This window comes from Phyllostomus discolor, chromosome 11 (assembly GCF_004126475.2).
Source record: "Phyllostomus discolor isolate MPI-MPIP mPhyDis1 chromosome 11, mPhyDis1.pri.v3, whole genome shotgun sequence".
NCBI lineage: Eukaryota > Metazoa > Chordata > Mammalia > Chiroptera > Phyllostomidae > Phyllostomus > Phyllostomus discolor.
Genome location: NC_040913.2, coordinates 54,013,539 through 54,028,357, shown reverse-complemented (window position 1 = coordinate 54,028,357; position 14,819 = coordinate 54,013,539). Strand labels below are relative to the sequence as shown.

General features: G+C 38.7%; 1 protein-coding gene and 1 non-coding gene across 5 annotated transcripts in view; one reads left to right on the top strand and one right to left on the bottom strand.

The window, feature by feature from the left end:
* CLYBL (citramalyl-CoA lyase) overlaps window positions 1-14,819 on the bottom strand; it is a 338,666-nt gene that overhangs the window by 212,847 nt on the left and 111,000 nt on the right. The window lies entirely within an intron of this gene.
* On the top strand, window positions 12,983-13,086 carry LOC114508989. The gene has a single exon (XR_003685566.1). It is a non-coding gene; the product is annotated as a U6 spliceosomal RNA (small nuclear RNA).

Genomic DNA, 14,819 nt, shown 5'->3' with positions numbered 1-14,819 from the left:
GATATAGAAGCAAAAAAACATCCTTAGGGGGGAAGAGATCATTATCTAATGATAAAAAAACCCCACTTTATCAGAAAGAAATAATAGTCCTTAAATTGTAGACATCTGAAATATATGCAAAAATTATCAGAATTTCAGAGGTAATCAACAAACTCACAGATGCAAAAACTGATAGGTCTAAAAGACAAAAATTTGGTAAGAATATAGAAGACATGAAGAGCATGGCAATAAGCACTACCTAATGGACCATAAAAATTTCCTTGACTCAAAGATTAGACAATACACCTTTTCAAGTAAAATGGAATACTTATAAAATGTGACCATTTACAAGGCCATTAAGGAAGTCTCAGGAAATACTAGTTGATGTACAAACCACACAGTCTCTGACCACAGTGCAGTGAAATCAGAAATCAATCATTTTGAAAACTTAAACAAATACTTTTAAATAATTCATGGCTCTAAAAAAATTGTAATTGAATACAAATATTTAAAATATGGAAAAAATGAAACATTACATATCTAAATTTGCAAACTACCTCAGACAGCTCTTAGGGGAAATATATAATTTTAGATGCATATATTGTAGCTCTGGCCAGATAGTTCAGTTGGTTAGAGCATTGTCCCAATACACCAAGGTTGCAGGTTCAATCCCTAGTCAGGGCACATATAAGAATCAACCAATGAATGAATAAATAAGTGGAACAACAAATTGATGTCTCTCTCTCTCTTTCTCTCATCAATAAATCAAAAATGCATATATTATAGATGAAAGGATATTAATAAGCTAGGTTTTTGTACTCAGGGCATTATTTTCAAAAAGAGCAAAGGACCTAATCCAATGCAAGTAGAAAGGATAATAAAAATAACAGTTAAATTAACTAAATAGTTAACAAAAGATAAGGAAGAGCATCAAAATAAAAAACTGATACTTTGGAAAGACCAAATTGACAAATCTTTGGTAAGATCAAGAAAAAGAAAGCACAAATAAATATTATTACAAAATAAAAAAGAAACTAAAACTACAGATGCAGTAAAGATTTGTTTTTAAATAAGAGAGCCCTGACCAGTGTGGCTCAGTTTGTTGGGTGTCCACCCACAGAGTAAAAGGTCACAATTTGATTCTGGTCAAAATACATGCCTGGGTTGTAGGTTCAGTCCCTATTTGTGGTGTGTACAAGAGGCAATCAGTATATGTTTTTCTCCCTCTACCTCCCCCTTCCCTTCACCTCTCTTTAAAAATAAATAAATACAATACTTTTAAAAAATAAGAGAATACTAGAAACAATTTTATGGCAATTTGAAAACAGATGTTGTGGATAATGTCCTAAATAAATACAAGCAACCAAAAGTGACTTAATAAGAACTACAAAACACAAATTATATAATCACTAACAAATTTTAACAAGCCTTTAAGGATCGGATAATTCATAACTTATAAAACAAATTGTTCCACAGAAAGGAAATAAGAGGAAAAGTTCCTCAAATAATTCTCAATTTATTTTGAAGAGATTTTTTTCATGAATGCTTGTGTTTATGTATTTATTTTTAAATGATTGTATTATGCTTTCTGGTTCATATTTTAAAAGTTTATTTATTTATTTTTAGACAGAGGGGAAGGGAAGGGGGAAAGTTTATTTATTTATTTTTAGAAAGAGAGGAAGAGAAACATCAATGTGGGGTTGCCTCTCATGCACCCCCCTACTGGGGACCTGGCCTGCAACCCAGGCATGTGCCCCGACTGGGAATCGAACCAGCAACCCCCTGGTTCACAGACAAGCAATCAATCCACTGAGCCATACCAGCCAGGGCTATTTTGAAAAGATTTTAAAACCAAAGACAATAAATACAAAAAAAGTAAATTAAAGGTTGGCCTCATTTATAAACATAAATGTAAAATTCCTGAATTTTAGCAAACCAAATCCATAAAAGGGAAAAAATCATGTTTTATACCAGTAATGCAAGGATAATTTGACATTAGAAAGTATATTAGTATAGTTCACTTAATTAACAGATTAGAGAAGTTTTTTTAAACATCTCAAAAGATGTGGGAAAAACATTTGGTAAAACTTAATCTAAAAAATTGTATGCATGAAAAGAACAAAAAGGTAACTGACAGAATGGGAGAAAATATTTGCAACTCATATTTATGATAAGAGATTAATAACCAGAATGTACAGAAAATTCCTAAAACTCAACAACAAAAAACAACACAATTCAAAAATGGGCAAAGGACTTAAATAGATATTTTTTCCAAAGAAGATATTCAAATGCCCAGTAAGCACATGGAAAGATACTCCACATCACTGATTACTAAGGAAATGCAAATCAAAATTATATGAAATACCACCTCATACTACTATCAAAAAGTATGAATATAACAAGCACTGGTGACAATGTGGAGAAAATGAAACACTTGTGCACTGGTGGTAGAAATGTAAAATGGTAGAGTTACTACAGAAAATAGTATGATAGTTCCTCAAAAAATTAAGAGTAGAATTACCATATTATGCAGCAATACTGCTTCTAGGTATCCTGTAAAGCAGGGAAAGCAGGGTCTTCAAGAGACAGCTGTATACACATGTGTAAGCAGAATTATCTGTAATAGCTAAAATGTGGAAGCAACTCAATTGTTCATCACAGATAACTGGATAAGGAAAATGTAATATATAAACACAACGTAATATTATTCAGGTTCAAAAAGGAAGGAAATTCTGACTCACACAACATGGATGAACATGGAGGACATCAGGCTAAGGGAAATAAGCCAGTCATGAAAAGACAAACCCTTTATGGTTCTACTTATATAAGGTACTAGGAGTACTCAAAATCATGGAGACAGAAATTAGAATAGAGGGCTGAGGGGAGGGTAGAATTGAAATGGCGTACAGAGCAAGAGGTCCCAGAAACAGAGATGTTCTCCCATAGCTCACAGTTGATAGAAAGAAAGAGGCTGATGACAGGCTTAAGATACTTTGCATATATCTATGGCAATTTGGTAACTAGTTAATAGTTGTGGTACTGCCCCAGGGCAAAAGGTGTGACTCTCAGAATGTATCCTGACTCTTGATACAGGCAGGGAGTCGGTTTCCCCTGTGTCACTGAGTCGTGCTTTTCCTGACTAGAGATGGAAGCCTACAGAAGGAAGATATGGGAAACTGGCAAATGTAGCCCATTGTGAGCGGATCCACATAGGAAGTCATGTAGGAAGCTCAGGGTCAGGATTTAAAAAAAAAGGTGGGTAGCCGTAAGGAGAAAAAGCCACGATGTAACAACTAGGCAGTTTGTAGGAAAGCTAGTCCACTATGTGGGAGAGCCATGAAGGCAGAGTGAGGAGAGGGAAGGAGGAGTAGTAGCCATAAGGAAGGAGCCATGAGCCAGGAGGAAATTTCAGCCATGCAGCTGGTAGTGAAGTGGCAGCTATGTAGTTTGTAGTCAGGATTTCACTATGTGGCCTGGTGTAGTAAGAAAGAAGGCATACTGCTGCTCTGATCGTGCCCACTGCTGCTATGATTGTGCTCGCTCCAGCAGACCCTGAAGTCCACCAAGGACTCTGCTTTGCAAGACACTGACCTGCTTCCTTGAAGACTGGACCCTATCTGGACACTTGGGACATAGGGAGAGGCCACTCTCTTGGGATTTGTGCTTTCCCAGACTCTGCCATGATCCAGTACAACATGGCATATACTTTCTAGACTATTACAAGAAGGCTGATGACAATGTACCCCAGATCCTGAAGCAGAGAACTGCTGTGATAGGATGGTGACTTTGAAGCCCATTGAGTACACTTTCCAGAGAGTGACTGGAAAACTATTTGCGAAGCCAGCTAAAGATAAGAATTTGGGAAGCCCTGGCTGGCGTAGCTCAGTGGATTGAGCGCGGGCTGGGAACCAAAGTGTCCCAGGTTCGATTCCCAGCCAGGGTACATTCCTGGGTTGCAGGCCATAACCCCCAGCAACCGCACATTGATATCTCTCTCTCCCTCTCTCTCTCTCCCTCTCTCTCTCTCTCTCTCTCTCTGTCTCCCTCCCTTCCCTCCCTAAAAATAATAAATAAATAAAATCTTTAAAAAAAAAAAAAAGATTCCCTCTAAAAAAAAAAAAAAAAAAGATAAGAATTTGGGGAACTATTGGGCTTGTTTTTGGCTTATACCCTGGTAGGGAGCAAGAGAAGTGCTGGGTTTCATGGGGGAACAGGGCTCCAAGTAGGAGTGCTCCCAGTGCCCCTTGCCCAGGTTGGAATCTTATAAAAGAAAACTTGTTTCTTCTAACACTAATTGTTGGGTCACGCATCAATGCACTACATGCATGGGCCAGTTAGCTCAGTTACAGAATGGGGAGTTAGTTTATAAAGTTGCCAGAATACTAGATCAAAATACTAAAATCGAAAGCAGAAACATGGCTGATCAGTAAGTGTTCATCTCCACTTCCTTTCAAAAACCCACATTTAAGGGGGAAGGAGTATAAATCCATAGGAACAGATATAATAAAGGAAGAAAATCCCTTATAACAAATGTCAACAAATTTGGAAAACTGAAAGTGAATCAACAGGGGAAAAGCCAACTTTTAACTGCCAGTAAAACTGGGAACAAAGAAGCGTGACAGACCAAAAAGAATCAAGCTTCTTTCCACACCAGAATTCTGGGAACACTTAGAATTGAGAGTCCTGGTACCTCTGAAGGTAGGATCATGGGTTTAAACAAAGGGATTGTTTGAAAATATGTATAAAGAGCACTTAGACCACCTCCCTAGTAAGTTCCTAATTCTAATAAGGCAAAGGAAGTAACAGAAGAAACTAAATCAAAACAGCTTCCAATTTATGGATGCAAAACAATGGGGAGGAGTTAGTTGAGGAGGTGAAAATTAGGACTAAGTGAAAGTCTGCATTTGGAATGCTGAGGATTCCCTGGGTCCCTTCCCCCTTGGTTTTTGGAATGCTGGCAGCCAGGTTTTATCCCCACAACAGAAGGCTGAGGGATTCCTCTCTGAGTAACCATGAAAGGCCCAAGAGAACAGCCCAATAGTCACGCTGATATTTGGTGATACCCTGGTGAAAGTGTCAGGATGCCATCAGGTTGCAACCCTGCAGTGAGGTCAATCAATTAGCACACATAATATAACTTTCCTACTGGTCTTCAAGTTCCTCATTCTCAAATACAGACTGATAGCTACAACTCCAACATTTGGTGAAAGGCATTAACATAAAAGATAGACCAAAACAACTAGATAGAGCACTGAAGAGAAACAGAGGCAATGCAGAGAGCAGAAAACTAACAAAACACTATTAATAGTCTAAAAGAAATGCAATAATACATTTAAAAACCAAGACTATCACTTACAACAATGTTAGAGAATGTAGAAAATCTGTCAGAAATAAAAATATGAAAGCAAAAATTTTTTTGAAAGTAGCTGAAGATAAAAGCTTCTAAAAAGTTGAATTAAAAAATGGAAAATAGAAAAGATAAAAAAACAAAAGAATAAAATAGGCCCAACTTTCTAGCAATGAGGGTATGAGAAAGAGGAACAAGAAAAAAATGGAAAAAATAACTTTGCCAAAGAAATACAAGAAAAGCTCCCAGAACTGAAAGACAAGTTTCTAGGCTGAAAAGCCTATGGAACACCTATATAATTATTTAAAAATGATCCCACCAAAGTATATCATTGCAAAGTTTGAGAAGTCCATGAATAAAAAGATCTTAGAATATTCAAGAGGGGAGAAAAAAACATTCATATATTGTGTTGGCCAAAAAGTTTGTTTTTTTTTTCTGTGAGATGGTTCTAGTAGTACTCAGTTTAACTTCATGTGAAACAATTTTGTTAGATCATACTGTGATAGCTGTCATATCAGCATGCATTATAAAAAAATTTATTGAAACCTCCGGCCAAGATGGAGCCATAAGTAGACACACTGTGCCTCTTCACACAACCAAAAGAAGGACAACAACAAATCTAAAAACAAAACAAAAAAACAAAACAATGAGAACCGACAGAAAATTGAACTGTATGGAAGTTGGACAACCAAGGAGTTGAAGAAGAAAGATTCATCCAGACTGGTTGGAGGGGCAGAGAGGACTCTAGGCAAGGTGGCAGCTGGCAAAGCAGGCAGTCCCACATTTGTGTGCAGATAAACTGGGAGGAACAGCTGAGTTGTGAGACAGACCATGCAACCCAGGGTCCCAGAGTGGGAAAATAAAGTCTCAAAACTTCTGACTGAAAAAATCTGTGAGGGTTGTGGCATCAGCAGAAACTCACAGCCTCACAGGAGAGTTTATTGGAGAGACCCACAGGGTCCTAGAACATACACAAACTCACCCACTCGGGAATCAGCACCAGAACGGCCCAATTTGATTGTGGGTAGCAGGGGACGTGACTGAAAGCCATCGGAGCCCAGCAAGTGGCATAGCTCCCTCTCGGACCCCTCCCCCACTGACAGCATCATGACACAGTGACTAGGGTTGCCCTGCCCCAGCAAATACCTAAGGCTCCACCTCTTGTCACTTAACAGGTGCACTGAGAAGAAAAGAAAGAAAGAGAGGAAGAGAAGGAAGGAAGGAAGGAAGGAAGGGAGGGAGGGAGGGAGGGAGGGAGGGAGGGAGGAAGGAAGGAAGGAAGGAAGGAAGGAAGGAAGGAAGGAAGGAAGGAAGGGAGAGGCTCAAATGAAAGAACAGATCAAAGCTCCAGAAAAAATACAACTAAGTGACAAAGAGCCAATCTATCAGATGCACAGTCCAAAACACTGGTAATCAGGAAGCTCACAGATTGGTTGAGTATGGTCACAAAACAGAGGATAAAATGAAGGCTATGAAAAGTGAAGTAAAGGAAAATGTACAGAGAATCAACAGTGACAGGATGGAAACTGGGAGTCAAATCAATGGTGTGGACCAGAAGGAAGAAAGAAATACTCAACCAGAACAGAATAAAGAAATAAGAAGTCAAAAAAATGAGGAGAGGCTTAGGAATCTCTAGGACATCTTTAAACATTCAAAATCCAAATCATAGGAGTGCCAGAAGAAGAGGAAGAACAAGAAATTAAAACCTTGTTTGAACAAATAATGAAGGAAAACTTCCCCAATCTGAGGAAGGAAATAGACTTCCAGGAAGTCCAGAAAGCTCTCAGAGAGTCCCAAAGAAGTTGTACCAAGGAAGCACACACCAAGGCATATCATAATTACATTACCCAAGATGAAAGATATGGAGAGAATCTTAAAAGCAGCAAGAGAAAAGGAGACATTTACCTACAAAGGAGTTCCCATAAGATTGTCAGCTGATTTCTCAAAAGCAACCTTGCAGGCAAGAAGGGGCTGAAAAGAAGTATTCCAAGTCATGAAAGGCAAGGACTTCATCCAAGATTAGTCTATCCAGCAAAGCTATCCTTTAGAATGGAAGGGCAGATAAAGTGCTTCTCAGATAAGGTCAAGTTAAAGGAGTTTATATCATCACCAAGCCCTTATTTTATGAAATGTTAAAGAGACTTATCTAAGAAAAAGAAGAGCAAAACTATGAACAGTAACATGACAACAAACTCACAGTTATTAACGACCAAACCTAAAACAAAAACAAAGGCAAACTAAGCAAACAAGTAGAATAGGAACAGAATCACAGAAATGGAGATCACATGAAGGGTTATCAGCAGGAAAGTGGAAGAGGGATAAAGGAGGAAAAGGTACAGGGAATAAGTAGCATAAATGGTAGGTAGATAATAGATAGGGGGAGGTTACGAATAGCACAGGAAATATAGAAGCCAAAGAACTTATATTTATGACCCATGGACATGAACTAAAGGGGGGGAATGTCGGTGGGGGGGTTCACAGGGAGGAGGGGAATAAAGGGGGGGAAATGGGACAACTGTATCAGCATAACCAATAAAATATATTTTAAAAACTTATCAAAATTGGTGAACTTTTGTGTAGCCATTTTAGTAATGAATATGGAAGACAATATGCAACATGTTTGCCATATGATACCTATTATTTCCAGAAAGGTAAAGATGAAACTAAAATGAAAAAAAAAAAGATTTGTGCAGTGTATGGAAAAGGTGCTCTGACTGATCAAACATGTCAAAAGTAGTTTGTGAAGTTTCGTGCTGGAGATTTCTTGCTGGACAATGCTCCATGGTCGGGCAGACTAGTTGAATTTGATAATTGTAGGAGACCGCTCTGCGTGGCATGGGCCCAGCTCCCACTCAGAGATGCACAGGACCCACGCCCATGGATAGGTACTTCCATGGGGAATCAGGCCTGCAATGTGCCTAGGCCGCTTTGAGTCTTGCTAAAAAACTCCCTCACCCCGAATTGAGGACATTTACTGCAAAATAACTTCCTAAAATCAATGCTAAACCTTCCAAGGATGAGTGTAACCAGTTCAACCACTTTTGCCTTTTCATTTGCAAATATCGCCTTTCTGTGATGTGATTAGCAGCATTGGCTCCTTTGTTTTCTGTAAAAGGTAACCACCTAAAGCGAACCTGTGCATAGTAAATGAGGACCATCATGTAATGTGCAGAGAAGAGAAATAAAGGCCTGTCATGGTAGAGGCTGCGGCTTTTGCTCCCCTTGAGAGAAAGGCCACGCTGTCCCTTTTCCTCCACCAAACTCAGTAGTTCGTGTGAATGTCTCATTTCATCCATAATGACACGGACAATGTCGGCTGATGCCTGCATCAGATAATGATCAAATTGAGACATTAATTGAGAACAATCAACATTATACCATGTAGGAGATGGCCGACATACTCAAGATATCCAAATCAATAAAGTTATTGGTGAAAAATTACAGAAAAACTAAACAGACTTTTTGGCCAACCCAATAAAAAGGAATTAAGAAGATAAGGAATCAATGCTTTTAAACATTTGGGGAGAAAATGTTTTCCAAAGATAAAGTTCTTCATGAACAGAAACAAGATGGATTAAGGAAATGGATTTTATACATTCCCTAGTGACAGGGAAACTGGTTGGGAGCTATGGGTAGAGCCAGATGAGAAGAAGTCAATAAATAGGGTGTGGCGGCAGCAAAGAAACAGGCTGGACAAGGGCGGCAAGTTCACTGGTCACTATACAACCCATGAAAAAACAGCAGAGGAAAAGGGCAAAGCAAAGGACTGGAAAAATGAACTCGGTTTGGAAATGCAGCACCCATGGTAAAATAACACCTTTTTTTGCCTCTCTTCCTGCTGGGTAAAACCCCACAAATTTGCCCTGGCCAGTTGGTTGGAGCATCGTCCCCTGCACCAAAAGGTTGCAGGTTTGATCCCTGGTCAGGGGTGTATGGGAGACAGCCAATTGATATTGTGTGCTCGCTCTCTCTCTCTCTCTCTCTCTCTCTCTCTCTCTGTCTCTCTCTCTCTCAAAATCAATAAACATATCCTCGGGTGAGGATAGAAAAAAACTCACAAAATCCCTCCTGTTCTATATTGACCTCATAAGTTTCAATGACAAAGAGCACTAACAAAAATGCTGTATAGTATAAATAATAACAGCTTTATTATTCCCCTAGCTCCACTGGGGCAGAGAAAAGTAGCAGACGGTCCCCGGGAAGAACAAATGTTAGTGTTGCCCAGTCCAGAATGCAACCTGGCCACATTGCTCTGGGCCTCTGGAGGGGAAGGAGAAACACTGTCCAATCTCCAGTTTCTTTAAAAACAAAGAAAGACAAACCCATGCCACCAATTTAAAGAGAGGTAGGAATGAAGCCAGCTACTAAAATGCAGGAAGAAGGCTTTCTTCCTGAGCACATCTTTCCTAGTGCTTAATTTCACACAGCTGCTCATCTGCATGCCTTTTTATTGAAAGAATTCATACCTCAAAGCCTGCAAAATAAACTCCCACCGCTTATCAAGAATTGGGGTGAGGACTGGCAATCTCTAGGAGTTAAAAACTTATAAAGGGTTATGATCTTTCAATGAAAGAGAAATCAGGCTGAGAAGGTAAGAAGAAATGTGGTGAGAAAACAAACTTTTTAACAACAGCTTTTCAGGAAGACACAGGAATGAAAGAGTGCAGGAATTTTGTTTTGAACACCTATTCTCACTAGGAACGTTTTTGTACACTATTTGGAAGAAAGGAAGGAGAGAGGAAAGGGAAGGAGAAAGGGAAGGAGGGGAAAAATAAAAGCTGAAAAAAAGGAAGTGTATTTCCCACTGGCCAGGACAGTGGCAGAGTTAGGTTCTTAGGTCCATGAGAAACACTGAATACAGCTGAGGATGAGAATGTCAGCTGTGCAAAGTACTACAGACTGAGTGGCTTAAACGGTAGAAATTATCTTGCCATTCTTGGAGGCTAGAAATCTGAAATTAAGGCAGGGTTGGTTCCTTCTGAGTGTGGAGCCAAGGACTTGTCCCAAGCCTCTCTAGCTTGTAGATGGCCATCTTCTCCCTGTTTCTTCACATATTCTTCCCTCTAAGCATTCTATCTCTGTGGCCAAATTTACCTTTTACTTAAGGACACCAGTCATATTGGATTTGTTCCTACCCTAATGACATAGTCTAACTAATTACATCTGCAACACCCTTATTTCCAAATAAAGTTACATTCTTAGTATTGCGAGTTAGGATGTCAACATGAATTTTGGGAAGAGACACAATTCAACCTGTAATAACAGCTAATATTTATTGGGTTCTTATTGGGTGTCAGACACTGTGCAGTGCATGTTTCATATAATCCTCTTAACCAATTATTCCCATTCTATAAATAAGATAAGACACAGAGAAGTTAAGTAATTTGCCCAAGATCAAACAGCTGATAATTAACGGGGCTAGGATTTCAGAACCTGGTCCCTGTGGATCTCCAGTGCTAACCACTACCTTCCACTCTATATGTAAGAAGACAGTATACCACTCATTCAGACATCACTGTAATAGAATCAATTAATAAATGTCCAAGTGAATAAATGAATTAGTACCTCAATGCAGAATGAACAAACTTGGTGGGTGGCTCAGAATTTCTTTACAGTGAGGTAGGGCCATTGTCCAAAGCACCCAGCAAGTTAACAGTAGTATCCTAAAGCCCAGGGTGAATCCTAAGTGGCATCTGCAGAAAACACACTGGCTTTAAAGTCCAACAGAATGCACTTAGTGTCAGGAGACACATGCATTAATGATTTGTAAGTGCCCTGACACTAATGAAGCAATTCTGAAGTGATTTTCAAAGGTGAGAGAAATGATAGTTAAGGAGCTAACCTTAGGAAAAAAACACAATTTGGGCAATTATGCAAACCACCAGGCTTTATTAATTTCCTAATGCAAGGTCAACTGTCATTTCAGCAGCAACACTATTAACTACCATTACAGTGAGAACTCTTCTTAGTAACTAGCATTTCAAAATTGAAAATGTGTTTTTTTATAACATACCACTGTAAATGATCATTCAAAATCATTAATCCGAAAATCAAGGCCAAACCTCTCTCTAAAAAGAAAATTATGTCACACTTGCACTTAAATCAAGTTCAACTAAATGCCCTTGGGAAAAAGAAGTTGAAAGAGAGAAATACTTTAAACTGTATCCCTGGTCCTGCCAGTGAACTCATTAAGAAGAAAGACAAGATGTAAGTCAGTCTATGGAAATCGCCCAGATCATCCAAGCCTCTCATCCTGTTTTGGGGACTAAATGTGATGCCTGAGTTTAAAATCAAATTTCAAAATATGCATCTCTGACTCAAAGTGTAGCCACCTCCCCCTTCTGACATTTAGCAGAAGAAATGGAGATCTGATCCTGTGCTGGAGGAAAAACAAATCTGTGATCAGTGTAATGACATCTTGATCTAACAGAACATCATAACAGATTTGAACTTGAGTATATGTGACTTTCCCTTCACCAACTGTCTTTATGCCGAATGCTCAAGAAAGATGCAGTTACTCCATACCTCTTTGATACTCTAATGATAAGTTTTTGTCTCAGAAATAACATGGCACAGATAGCCCCAAATTACCAAGAATCCTAAAACCATCCCTGCCATAGTGCCGCCCCTGTGCCACACTGACAAAGATATAACAACTGCAGCCATTCAACAAGGGGCCTCTCAGGCTGCAGACCAGGCAAGAGGCCTAGAAAGTAGTAGACTAAATGTATTCAGTTTTGAAACATTTTTTATATTTTTGCTTTTCTGGATATATTTGGTTCAGGGGTATACTGTACCTTTTCCAAAAGCTTTGCCTTCTTGTGTTTTTGTTCCTTTAATTGTGGTGAAATATATACAGTATGCAATTTACCATTTTAACCATTTCTAAGTATACAGTTCTGTGGCACTACATGCACTCATAGTGTTGTGCAACGATCACCATTATCCATCTCCAGAACTTTTATCATCATCTCAATCTGAAACTCTATACTATACCTGTTAAAAACTAACTTCCCATTCTTCACTTTCCTCCAGCCCCTGGTATTCTGCTTCAATGAGTCTGATTACTCTTGGTTCCTCAAGTAAGTAAAATTGTTCAACATTTATCCTTTTCCATCTGGCTTATTTAATTTAGCATAACATTTTCAAGGTTCACCTGTGTTTTGGCATGTGCCAGAATTTCCTTCCTTTTCAAGGCTGAATAATATTTCATTTTAGGAATATACCACATTTTGTTTATCCATTCATCCATCAACAGAGACTTGACTTGCTTCCACCTTTTGGTTATTATGAATAATGCTCTATAAATATGGGTGTGCAAATGTCCCTCTTTCCAATTCTTTTGGGTATATACCCAGAAGTAGAATTGCTGATCATATGGTAATTCTATGTTTAATACCTTCATTGTATTTTGCTTATATGTAATGTTGTAAACAATGTAGCTATTGTAAACAGACACATCCTTGCAATATGCTGGGTGAGGTGAAGGCAGCTGAGGTTTCTACATGCTTTAGATAACTGAGAGTCACCTCCATGTTTTCTGAGTTTGGCTGTGTGTACAATGCTAAGGGAAATAAAAGGCTAAAAGCTAAGGATGACCAGTGCAGATGAAGGAAGTCAATCTGTTGACAACAATGTGATTACTAATCCGGAACAGTGCTCACTTCAGCAACACATAAACTAAAATTAGAACGATACAGAGAAGATTAGCATAGCCCCACGCAAAGATGACACAAATTTGTGACGTGTTCCTTATTTTGCTTTTCTAATATCTGTGGGTGGGGAAAGTGAGTCTGGATGAGGAAGTACCTTACTGAACTGAGGGCCCTCCCAGCCTCAAACCCCATCCCTAAATCTTCCTCCTTAAAAAAAATTGGCAACAATCAAATGGTCTACTGTAATGTGCTACTTCCTTTTGCATTAATTTCATCAATTTAAACAACAAACATTTATTGAGTGCTGACGGTCAAACAGCCCCGTTCTTGGGCAGTGGACCTATCCCTTTTGGGACTGTCTATACACTGCTGCATAACTAGCGCATTGAAAGTATTCACCACATTGGTTGGTTTCCCTGTTCACAGGTCCTAATATGAATACATATCCTATCAAAGAAAGAAATGCACTGTATTAGATAAATTAATAGATATGATCATTATTTATTTTTAAGTCCTAACTACCATCAAATTAGTTTATAATCATGTACAGATTTAGAGGAAATCAACCCATTCCCATTGAGCTATTTTATTTTTTTATATATTTTATTGATTATGCTATTACAGTTGTCCTATTCCCCCCCCCCTTTATTCCCCTCCACCCTGCACACCCCCTCCCACCCATATTTTCCCCCTTTAGTTCAAGTCCATGTGTCCTACGTATAAATTCTTTGGCTTCTACATTTCCTATACTATTCTTAACCTCCCCCTGTCTATTTTCCACCTATCATTATTCTTATTCTCTCTACCTTTTTCCCCTTTTCCCCTCCCACTCCCCCTATGATAACCCTTCATGTGATCTCCATTTCTGTGATTCTGTTCCTGTTATAGTTGTTTGCTTAGTTTGTTTTCTTTTTTAAGGTTTAATTGTTAATAGCTGTGAGTTTGTTGTTGTTCTACGGTTCATATTTTTATCTTCTTTCTCTTAGATAAGTCCCTTTACCATTTCATATAATAGGAGCTTGGTAATGATGAACTCCTTTAACTTGACCTGGTCTGGGAAGCACTTTTTTCCTTCCATTCTAAATGATAGCTTTGCTGGATAGACTAATCTTGGATGTAGGTCCTTGCCTTTTAGGAGTTTGAAAACTTCTTCCTAGCCCTTTCTTGACTGTAAGGTTTCTTTTGAGGAATCAGCTGATAGTCTTACGGGAACTCCTTTGTAGGTAACTATCTCCTTTTGTCTTGCTGCTTTTAAGATTCTCTCCTTATCTTTCATCTTGGGTAATGTAATTATGATGTGCCTTGGTTGTGTGCTTCCTTGGTCCAACTTCTTTGGGACTCTCTGGGCTTCCTGGACTTCCTGGAAGTTTATTTCCTTCCTCAGAGTGGGGAAGTTTTCCTTCATTATTTATTCAAATAAGTTTTCAATTTCTTACTCTTCTGGCACTCCTATGATTCAGAAAGTTGTCCTGGAGATTCCTAAGCCTCTACTCATTTTTTTTGACTTCTTGTTTCTTCATTCTGTTCTGGTTGAATGTTTCTTTCTTCCTTCTGGTCCACATCATTGATCTGACCCCCAGTTTCCATCCTGTCACTGTTGGTTCTCTGTACATTTTCCATTATTTCACTTTTCATAGCCTTCATTTTTCTTCTAATTTACGACCATATTCAACCAATTCTGTGAGCATCCTGATTACCAGTGTTTTGAATCGTGCATCTGATAGGTTGGCTATCTCTTTGTCACTCAGTTGTATCTTTTGTGGAGCTTTGATCTGTTCTTTCATTTGGGCAAATTTTTTTTTATCTCCACACACCTGTTATGTAGTAAGGAATGGAGC